Source organism: Melanotaenia boesemani, chromosome 3, assembly GCF_017639745.1.
Source record: "Melanotaenia boesemani isolate fMelBoe1 chromosome 3, fMelBoe1.pri, whole genome shotgun sequence".
Taxonomy (NCBI): Eukaryota; Metazoa; Chordata; class Actinopteri; order Atheriniformes; family Melanotaeniidae; genus Melanotaenia; species Melanotaenia boesemani.
The window spans coordinates 4,584,183-4,594,661 of record NC_055684.1 but is presented as its reverse complement, the minus strand read 5'-3'; the positions used below and the strand labels follow the sequence as shown (position 1 = coordinate 4,594,661).

The following is a 10,479-nucleotide window of genomic DNA, read 5'->3' as shown; positions in this document are numbered from 1 at the left end:
TGAACATTAGGAACCTTAGAAAATGAAATATAATCTAAAAGTAGATGATTTTTTCTAATAGTTTTCTACATTGTGCAGTGTAATAATAATGATTAGCAAAGAAAACTCAACATGTTACGTTTCTGTCAGAGGGGGCGGGGCTATTTTCAAAACTCAACAAACAACTTATTTGTTTTATTAATGAGAAACTGTTATACAAAACATAAAATGATAATTAGTCACTACTAAATAGTTTATATTCAAACAAAATGTGGGCTAAGAATGTGGAGTCACTGTGTCAAGTAAAACAAGCGCACCCTGAAGAAGGTGAGGACGATTTGCTCGAATTAGCTCGTATTCTGTTGGCTGGAGGAGGTTTGACAGACAGCTCTTTCTGCAACCCAAGAGAGAGGAAAAAATATCCAAGAGCAGAAGTTTTGAGTGCGCAGAGAAAGTGTCTGAGTGTGAGGGAAAGAGACCGAGTCTGAGCGCAGAGTTTCGAAAGGAAGAACAATATATTTGAAAGCAAGAGGGACTTTCTGAGTGTGAGAGCAGAGTTTTGAGAGCGAGCGGGATGATATTTGAGTGTGAAAACCAGAAATCTTGCTCTCAAAGCAAACAATTGCGCTCTTGATTAAAGATAGAAAAATACCCCCATACATGTAGATGGCTACGACAAACTGAAGCCCTTTGGCTTGGCCCTTTCCGGTTGTATTGATGGATTTTCAAGAAGAATGATGTGGCTTGTTTGTGGAACAACAAACAACAATCTGAGTGTCATTGCTCACAATTATATTAACTGTGTCAAGAGTCTTGGTGTGATACCAATGAGGCTACGAACAGACCTTGGGACGGAGAATGGCACTATGGCAGCAACACAATGTACCTGGGTCATGTGCACACAGACTATTATGCTGGGTCATCAAGCCACAGTTATGGATCATCAACAGGAAATCAGCTCATCGAGTCATGGTGGTCTTTTCTCAGAAGAGGAAGGTGGGTACATTTGTACTGGTAGAAGAGATTTACAATGGAAGCTGATCATTACTGAGTTATGTTGTGCCATTCCATATGGTATTTGCTACCTAAATGAACTATTTACCATTAGCAATTACTTGGTCAAAATGAGTGGTTTCATTGTAAAGAGTACTGCCTGGAAAAGTAAAAATCATTAGTTTGTTTATTTGTAGCATATTTTAAATATGACCTCAAATAGAATAGAGGAGACATTTCTTAAATGACCATACATTGAACAAGAATAAAGCTCCTTTGAATCTAATGTATCTTCAGGTCTCAGTTTTGGATGGACTTGTTTGGAGACCTGAGTGACTCTTGAAACTTCAATGGAAGCCATGAACACCAATGCTTGCTAAGATTCTGCTTCACTAGTGTTCTGCAGAAACACCTGGATGAATGCAAAGACCTCTGGAACAAACACAGGATGCGGCCAAGCAGACTTACATCATGTCCTGGTGGATTCCAAGTGAACTTCATCTCTTACCTCACAGGTAATTTGCATCTTCACAAAATGGAGTAACTTTTTGGATTATACAAAAATGCAAAGGGTCATTTTATAGCTTAAGCTGGAAGATATGTTGATCATTGTACACATGGGTAAAATATGGCTGTTTTATAAGCTGTCACTGCTATTAACTTATTATTATTATTAACAGCAAACAAATCTGACTTTTCAAACTGTTTGTAATAAATGCTAAAAATCCCTTTGTTTTATTCTCAACTCCAAATTGATTTTGCAGATACTGTTCAAGGGACTGTGGATTTGCTGTTGAGGAGAGGGAACTGGATGTGTTCCCTGAAGCTAGGCAAGCACATGGACTGCGTGGTGATCCAAACATTGAAGAATACCTACAACAGGCTGCACAGCAAAATGGACTACAGCAGCCACAAGACTAGGAATTAGCTTCAGAACTGTATTTAGCTCTGAAAGACATATCTGGGTTTTAGACCAAAACTTGAACCCATTTTAAGTTTTATGTGTTTCCTGTCCTTGTTGCCAAATTAACAAGAGATATTGATCATATTCATCACTACATACAGTGACAGGTATGGATAAAACCAAACCTTTTGTACAATCTAAACTATTAGGAAAAACTTTACACTTGCCATTCTAAATAAAATTTTGTAAACAGCATTTGTGTTAACATTTGTTTATTGTACACACAAGCTCAGAACCAAGAAATTGCTAAATGTGTAACAAAACTGTTAATTTGCTTATTACAAATGTGTTACAAAGGTAGCTTCGCAAAAGAAGTGTCAACAGCAGTTGAGCTGACACTTGTAGCCATAAACATTTAAAAACATCCAAATCCTGGAGCATTTTGTATTCCAAAGTCCATATTTTCCTTAAAGACACTGTAGGATCCCAAGAGAGGAAGCTTCAATGTATTTGCACAGGTGTTTGCAACTGGAAACGGCGAATCACTTAAAAACTGAACGTGTGGAGGTGGAGTCATGCCTGCTGGTGGAAGTGCTGCCAGGCCTGTGGCAAACATCAGATCTTCCAGGGACACAGCCATCACTTTCTCTGAAAAAAGGTGGTCTAAATTATAGTGCTTTTTTTTTTTACTCTTATTAATGAAAATTCATTTCCTTATATCTGTTTTCTTTTCATTAAAACTAAAACCTACAATTTATGAACACATTTTCAATAAGAAAACAAAAAACAAAATCCTGTATATACAAACCTTAAGAATCAAGGAGATAATCTGCCCAAAAGCCAAGTGTTTTGCCCTCCTTCTCCCGACTGTTGTTTCCTTCTGGGCTGAGCTCTGGTTTGAACATGTTCTCCACATCTGAAGCAGTCAGGGCTTTGGCGGAGAAGCATAAGACTGGGACCAGAACACTGGAATGCTGCTGCAGTGCAGCAAAAAACTGAAGACTCGCCAGTCCATCTTTGAATCTGTTAAGGATAGATACATTAAGGATTTGCATTTCTTTTAATTTTGATTAAACCAGAAGGGGACAAAACACGAAGTTATCATCTGAAAGAAAAAAAGCTAGCAAACTTTGTCTGATTAAGTAAGAAGTTGTTAATGCTCATAATATTGCAGGGATGGTGCTCGATCACCATTTTATTAAATACATAAGGGTTTCACAATGTCAGGAATGGACAGGTATGAATAAATTTGAGGGCTGTGTGTGAGTCTCTCTCTCTCTCTGTATATATATATATATATATATATATATATATATACACCACCGTTCAAAAGTTTGGGGTCACTTTGCCATGGGATTCAATAGGGAAGTGACCCCAAACTTTTGAACGGTAGTGTATAAACACATACATGCATGTACACAGCAGCTAAAAAAATAAATAAATATATTTCTCGTCCTTTGGAATTTTGCAGGGTTAGTTCACTTTACCCAGCAGTGGTGAAGCAGACACGAAAGTCTGCTGGAACTAGAAGGGCTGTGTTGTGTTTATTGCTAAAGCTGGGAGCAAAACATCGCTAAACAAGTAGTTTCTCACAGCTAGCTTAGCTTTCTCTGCTCAGATGTTCCCACCGCTCCCCTCCCCTTTACGTCTCTCTCCCTTTCCAGCTCGACCTTACTTGGGCCACGCTGTTCTTTTAACACAGTGCTGTAAACAGCACCTTGTCTCTGCAATCTGATATATAACTCTTGCAATCTGTTTATTAATTTTTTTAAAAATCATTTTAATCTGGAGGGCAAAATATTTTTGGCGGTAGCCAGTTGTCGACCACCGTGCTAACATCTAGACAACCGCTAATGCAAGAGAGTTACTAAATACATAAGCAAAATAATAATTTCTCCATGCTTAGGTTGTGGAGTGTCTCTGATACTAGAGATTTTTTGAAGCCACAGTTGTCGTGTTATTTTAAGTTATCGTGTTTTTTAATTTGTTGTGTTTTTTAATTTGTCGTTGTGTTTTTTTTTAATTTGTCGTTGTGTTTTTTTTTAATTTGTCGTTGTGTTTTTTAAGTTGTCGTGTTATTTTAAGTTGTCGTGTTATTTTAAGTTGTTGTGTTTTTTAATTTGTTGTGTTTTTTAATTCGTTGTTGTGTTTTTTAATTTGTTGTGTTTTCATAATTTGTTGTTGTGGTTTCATAATTTGTTGTTGTGTTTTTTAATTTGTTGTTGTGTTTTTTAATTTGTTGTTGTGTTCTTTAATTCGTTGTTGTGTTTTTAATTTGTTGTTGTGTTTTTTAATTTGTTGTTGTGTTCTTTAATTTGTCGTTGTGTTTTTTAAGTTGTCGTGTTATTTTAAGTTGTTGTGTTTTTTAATTTGTTGTGTTTTTTAATTCGTTGTTGTGTTTTTTAATTTGTTGTGTTTTCATAATTTGTTGTTGTGTTTTTTAATATGTTGTTGTGTTTTCATAATTTGTTGTTGTGTTTTCATAATTTGTTGTTGTGTTTTTTAATTTGTTGTTGTGTTCTTTAATTTGTTGTTGTGTTTTTTAATTTGTTGTTGTGTTTTTTAATTTGTTGTTGTGTTCTTTAATTTGTCGTTGTGTTTTTTAAGTTGTCGTGTTATTTTAAGTTGTTGTGTTTTTTAATTTGTTGTGTTTTTTAATTCGTTGTTGTGTTTTTTAATTTGTTGTGTTTTCATAATTTGTTGTTGTGTTTTTTAATTTGTTGTTGTGTTTTCATAATTTGTTGTTGTGTTTTTTAATTTGTTGTTGTGTTTTCATAATTTGTTGTTGTGTTTTTTAATTTGTTGTTGTGTTTTTTATTTGTTGTTGTGTTCTTTAATTTGTTGTTGTGTTCTTTAATTTGTTGTTGTGTTTTTTAATTTGTTGTGTTTTTTAATTTGTTGTTGTGTTTTCATAATTTGTTGTTGTGTTTTCATAATTTGTTGTTGTGTTCTTTAGTTTGTTGTTGTGTTTTTTAATTTGTTGTTGTGTTCTTTAATTTGTTGTTGTGTTTTTTAATTTTTTGTTGTGTTTTTTAATTTGTTGTTGTGTTCTTTAATTTGTTGTTGTGTTTTTTAATTTGTTGTGTTTTTTAATTTGTTGTTGTGTTTTTTAATTTGTTGTTGTGTTTTTTAATTTGTTGTTGTGTTCTTTAATTTGTTGTTGTGTTTTTTAATTTGTTGTTGTGTTTTTTAATTTGTTGTTGTGTTCTTTAATTTGTTGTTGTGTTTTTTAATTTGTTGTGTTCTTTAATTTGTTGTTGTGTTCTTTAATTTGTTGTTGTGTTCTTTAATTTGTTGTTGTGTTTTTTAATTTGTTGTGTTCTTTAATTTGTTGTTGTGTTCTTTAATTTGTTGTTGTGTTCTTTAATTTGTTGTTGTGTTTTTTAATTTGTTGTTCCCAGCACGCACTATGGAATCTTCAGTACCAGTGTTGCTGTGAATTTGTCAACCTTGTGGCAGCTTTATGCGGCTAACTGAGCTAATTGCTCTTACCACAACACGCCTCCCTGTTACACCTCGTTAGTTAGGGTGGTGCATAAATCAAAGTTATAGTCACAACAGGAATGACAATGATAACACCGTCATTGCAATTATTAAGGAAATACTGCCTAGTACTTTTAGTTGTCCGAAATCATCTATCGGCTCACCAGAGTACACTATGTGGTACGACATACAATCACCAATAACTGTTGCCACATCTGGGTCTTGTAGATACAGGAGCATTTTCAAATTCCCCTTGCTTTTAAACCTCCACTTTAGATCATCCAAAACTTTTTTGCAAATTTTGTTGATTTTATTCTTGACTGGTTTGATGGTTTGTTTTAGTTCAGCCAACACTTTCTTAATTATTCGCCGTGAAAATTGTATTTTATCTTCTCTCTGTGTTTCGTAAAAATCACAACTGTCCAGAATTTTCAAAGTAATAGTACTAACGAACAGACAGTTGTGACTCATAGATGTGGAGTCTAGTTTTTCTGTGAAATCTAAACATTTCTTTGGCATTTTCTTGGTTTTTTCATCGAGCACGGCTTTACTTTTCTTCATCTTGACAGTGTAAGGTGAAATGTTAAATGTGGAAAGTTTTGAAGGGAGGTATTATTTAGAACACGATACACGTCACAAAGGAATAACTTTTCTTTTGATCAGATGTGTCATGATGTGATGACATCATTTGACGTCATGGCAACACATGTTTGGGTTGGTAACAGACGCACGCTAAAAAAAAAAAAAAAAACAGACACACGCTATCTTGGTTAATTATTTTGAGTTAGATATTGATATATGTACAAAGTGCCCTGTTTTGTTATATATTTTGTACGTGTGCAATAAAAGTTTGGTGTCAGCTCATAATGTTTGCATAATTTAAAGTAATATATAGCCTTTCCACTTGCTTTTTGCCTTTTACATATACTCTCAGAGCATAAATATTAAAACCTGCTGCAATAACGTGTTTTATTAATTACCATGTGTAAATTCATTCATGCATTTAGACTTAAGTCCTAATTCCATGGGAAAACTGGTAATCTTGGGAGGAACATTTTGTTATTTCCAAAGATTTTAATTAGGATACATAAGAGGATGATTAACAAATAGAGTTAGTGTGCATGTCCTTCTTGCAGTAAAGCTCAACTTGCATTGCAGAAGTCATTGACAGAGCGAGATTTGAATACATCGACGGAGATTTTCAAGAACTTCTAAGCTTATCTTGTGACTCAAGATAAGACGTGATAATGGATAAATACATTAACTTGACAAGTTTACTATACAGAAGAATTACTGTTAGAAAACAACAGCCAACCAGCTTCATAAATTGCGAGTAAGTTGTGTATGGGATAAGCTTTGTGCCACTGGGGAGCGAATCTGAATTCTTTATATTTGAATTTGAATCATTCAATTTGAATCTGAATATGCCTGTTTGAATAATTGCTTTAAAAAACTGAATCCAAATGACCATATTTGATATTGAATCTTTGTTTTTTGAATGTGTATATTGGTAAAGTTGAAACTTTTGTATTTGAAAAAAATTCATTCCCTAATTCATTTTCATAGTTCAGTTTCATTTCTCTCCATTCAAATTCAGATCTGAAATTCAAATTCAGATCCCAATAAGCCTGCAAGCTGCTTTCACAACGATGCGCCGTCACAGACGTGATCTGGCGTGTCTGCAGCCCGGCGGGTTTCTGTTGCCACAGTTACCAACTAGCATTAAATCAATAATTTACAACAATAAGGCTATTTGACCGGAACTTCTTTTATAGGTGTCCATATGGACACCCTACAGCCAAATAAGAATCGAGTATTCACCCACACCATTCATGTTTTAATCACACAAAACAACTAAATGATGTCCCAAATACAAAACGGACTTAATCTTCCAAGGTTGCGCCCTCCTCTGGCATATGAAGGTCGCAAACAGAAGTACAATGAAGGGGCTTGATTCAGCCTACATGATAGTTATTGCATTGATTATTTAATATAAAAATGGAACAGATCTGGAAAGTTACTATATATATAGGCTATATATATATACATACACATATATATGTAGTATATTTTTATGTGTTAAAAAAATAATGACACTTTTTATTGTTATCAATAAGCTTGATGGGCTTGAGTTTGATGGGCTAGGCTGACAGATAAAATAAATGAATGATTATGGCAGTGGACCATGAAATAATTAATTAAATAGTTAAATAATTAATTAAATAGATAAATAATTAACTAAATAGATAAATAATTAATTAAATAGTGAAATAATGAAATAGATAAATAATTAATTAAATAGTGAAATAATTATATATGTTTTTACATATATTAATTTGTATTTTAATTAATTAATGATACATTTAATAACACATTTATGTATTTCATTATCATTTTAATTATTTAATAACACATTTATGTATTTCATTATCATTTTAATTATTTAATAACACATTTATGTATTTCATTATCATTTTACTTATTTAATGACACATTTAGGTAATTACTGAATGATATAGTTAATTAATTCATTGTGTCACCTTATGTCCTCCATACTACTGGAGTCTGTCTATCCTTCTGAAGAGTCAGCTGAGGCACGATCCAGAAATCAGCCAACATATATAATAAATAACAAAACCTAAGAACAAATAAGAACAAGTATGAAATTTTATCTAAAGGAGCTCATAAAAGCAATATACCTTAGAAAACAGGTGGCCTGCTGGGGTTCCAGACCTCAACCCCAATTTAAAACTTGTTTGATTCAACGTGGTGTTTCTGGCCATCAACACAGCCATGCTGCCTGACATTCAACAACTCCTGGTTGAGGAATGGGATGCTATCCAACTTCAAAATGTGACCAAGCTGGTGACCAGCACAAGGAGGAGGTACCAAGCTGTTGTGGCTGCATGTGGATCTACCAAATGCTATGAAGTCTCTGACAACTTAGGATGAATAGTGTAATCATGGTCCATATGTGTTGTTGTTTTTTTTTTTTTTTTTTTTTTTTTCCTTTTTCCTAGATCTTTTTTTTTTTTAATCCCCCAAAACTCATTTAAATTACAGGTTAAAACACATACATAGAAAAAAAAAATCCAACAGGTGAATATTGTTGCAAGCCACTGAGTACAGGTTATTCCTGTTGTTCCTTTAACAGAAAACAATGACGTATGACGTTTCCTTGTTTCACAGGTATGATGGTGAAATGTTGTGGTCTGCTAACTGCACAGAAGGAAGCAGGTACAGAGCTGTTATAAATATATATATATATATATATATATATATATATATATATATATATATATATATATATATATATATTTATATGTGTGTGTGTGTGTGTGTGTGTGTGTGTGTGTGTGTGTGTGTGTGTATGTGTTGGAGTGGCATTGTGTCTGTTAAGGCAAGGCAATCTGATGCGCAAACACAGAAGGTGTCCACAAAATCACTATAGAAAATTAAAGTGCAAATTAAGTACACAAGATGGGTTTTATTGTTTGAATGTCTTATACACTGATTCCAACAATGCATAGAATCTTTCATGAACCTCATATAAATATAGGTATTACATTCAGCTCCTCCTGTATGAGGCTATTATATTCAGTACATCTAATTTAGAGATAGAAAGTTAACAAAAAGCAGCAAATTAACACAACACACACAAACAATGCTGCTGTCCACTGTGATGAAATGAAGTCATTATGTTTAATGTGTTTAATACACACAATGACAAATGCTGTTCTTTTGATTTAATGAACATTAGGAACCTTAGAAAATGAAATATAATCTAAAAGTAGATGATTTTTTCTAATAGTTTTCTACATTGTGCAGTGTAATAATAATGATTAGCAAAGAAAACTCAACATGTTACGTTTCTGTCAGAGGGGGCGGGGCTATTTTCAAAACTCAACAAACAACTTATTTGTTTTATTAATGAGAAACTGTTATACAAAACATAAAATGATAATTAGTCACTACTAAATAGTTTATATTCAAACAAAATGTGGGCTAAGAATGTGGAGTCACTGTGTCAAGTAAAACAAGCGCACCCTGAAGAAGGTGAGGACCATTTGCTCGAATTAGCTCGTATTCTGTTGGCTGGAGGAGGTTTGACAGACAGCTCTTTCTGCAACCCAAGAGAGAGGAAAAAATATCCAAGAGCAGAAGTTTTGAGTGCGCAGAGAAAGTGTCTGAGTGTGAGGGAAAGAGACCGAGTCTGAGAGCAGAGTTTCGAAAGGAAGAACGATATATTTGAAAGCAAGAGGGACTTTCTGAGTGTGAGAGCAGAGTTTTGAGAGCGAGCAGGATGATATTTGAGTGTGAAAACCAGAAATCTTGCTCTCAAAGCAAACAATTGCGCTCTTGATTAAAGATAGAAAAATACCCCCATACATGTTGATGGCTACGACAAACTGAAGCCCTTTGGCTTGGCCCTTTTCGGTTGTATTGATGGATTTTCAAGAAGAATGATGTGGCTTGTTTGTGGAACAACAAACAACAATCTGAGTGTCATTGCTCACAATTATATTAACTGTGTCAAGAGTCTTGGTGTGATACCAATGAGGCTACGAACAGACCTTGGGACGGAGAATGGCACTATGGCAGCAACACAATGTACCTGGGTCATGTGCACACAGACTATTATGCTGGGTCATCAAGCCACAGTTATGGATCATCAACAGGAAATCAGCTCATCGAGTCATGGTGGTCTTTTCTCAGAAGAGGAAGGTGGGTACATTTGTACTGGTAGAAGAGATTTACAATGGAAGCTGATCATTACTGAGTTTTGTTGTGCCATTCCATATGGTATTTGCTACCTAAATGAACTATTTACCATTAGCAATTACTTGGTCAAAATGAGTGGTTTCATTGTAAAGAGTACTGCCTGGAAAAGTAAAAATCATTAGTTTGTTAATTTGTAGCATATTTTAAATATGACCTCAAATAGAATAGAGGAGACATTTCTTAAATGACCATACATTGAACAAGAATAAAGCTCCTTTGAATCTAATGTATCTTCAGGTCTCAGTTTTGGATGGACTTGTTTGGAGACCTGAGTGACTCTTGAAACTTCAATGGAAGCCATGAACACCAATGCTTGCTAAGATTCTGCTTCACTAGTG

The 10,479-nt window shown here is 34.1% G+C and overlaps 1 long non-coding RNA gene across 1 annotated transcript; it reads right to left on the bottom strand.

Moving 5' to 3' along the window:
- Positions 1-2,131: 2,131 nt before the first annotated feature.
- On the bottom strand, positions 2,132-2,912 carry LOC121637477. The gene is made up of 2 exons (XR_006009855.1): positions 2,685-2,912; positions 2,132-2,524 (listed from the first exon to the last, which is right to left on the bottom strand). It is a non-coding gene; the product is annotated as an uncharacterized LOC121637477 (long non-coding RNA).
- Positions 2,913-10,479: the final 7,567 nt, after the last annotated feature.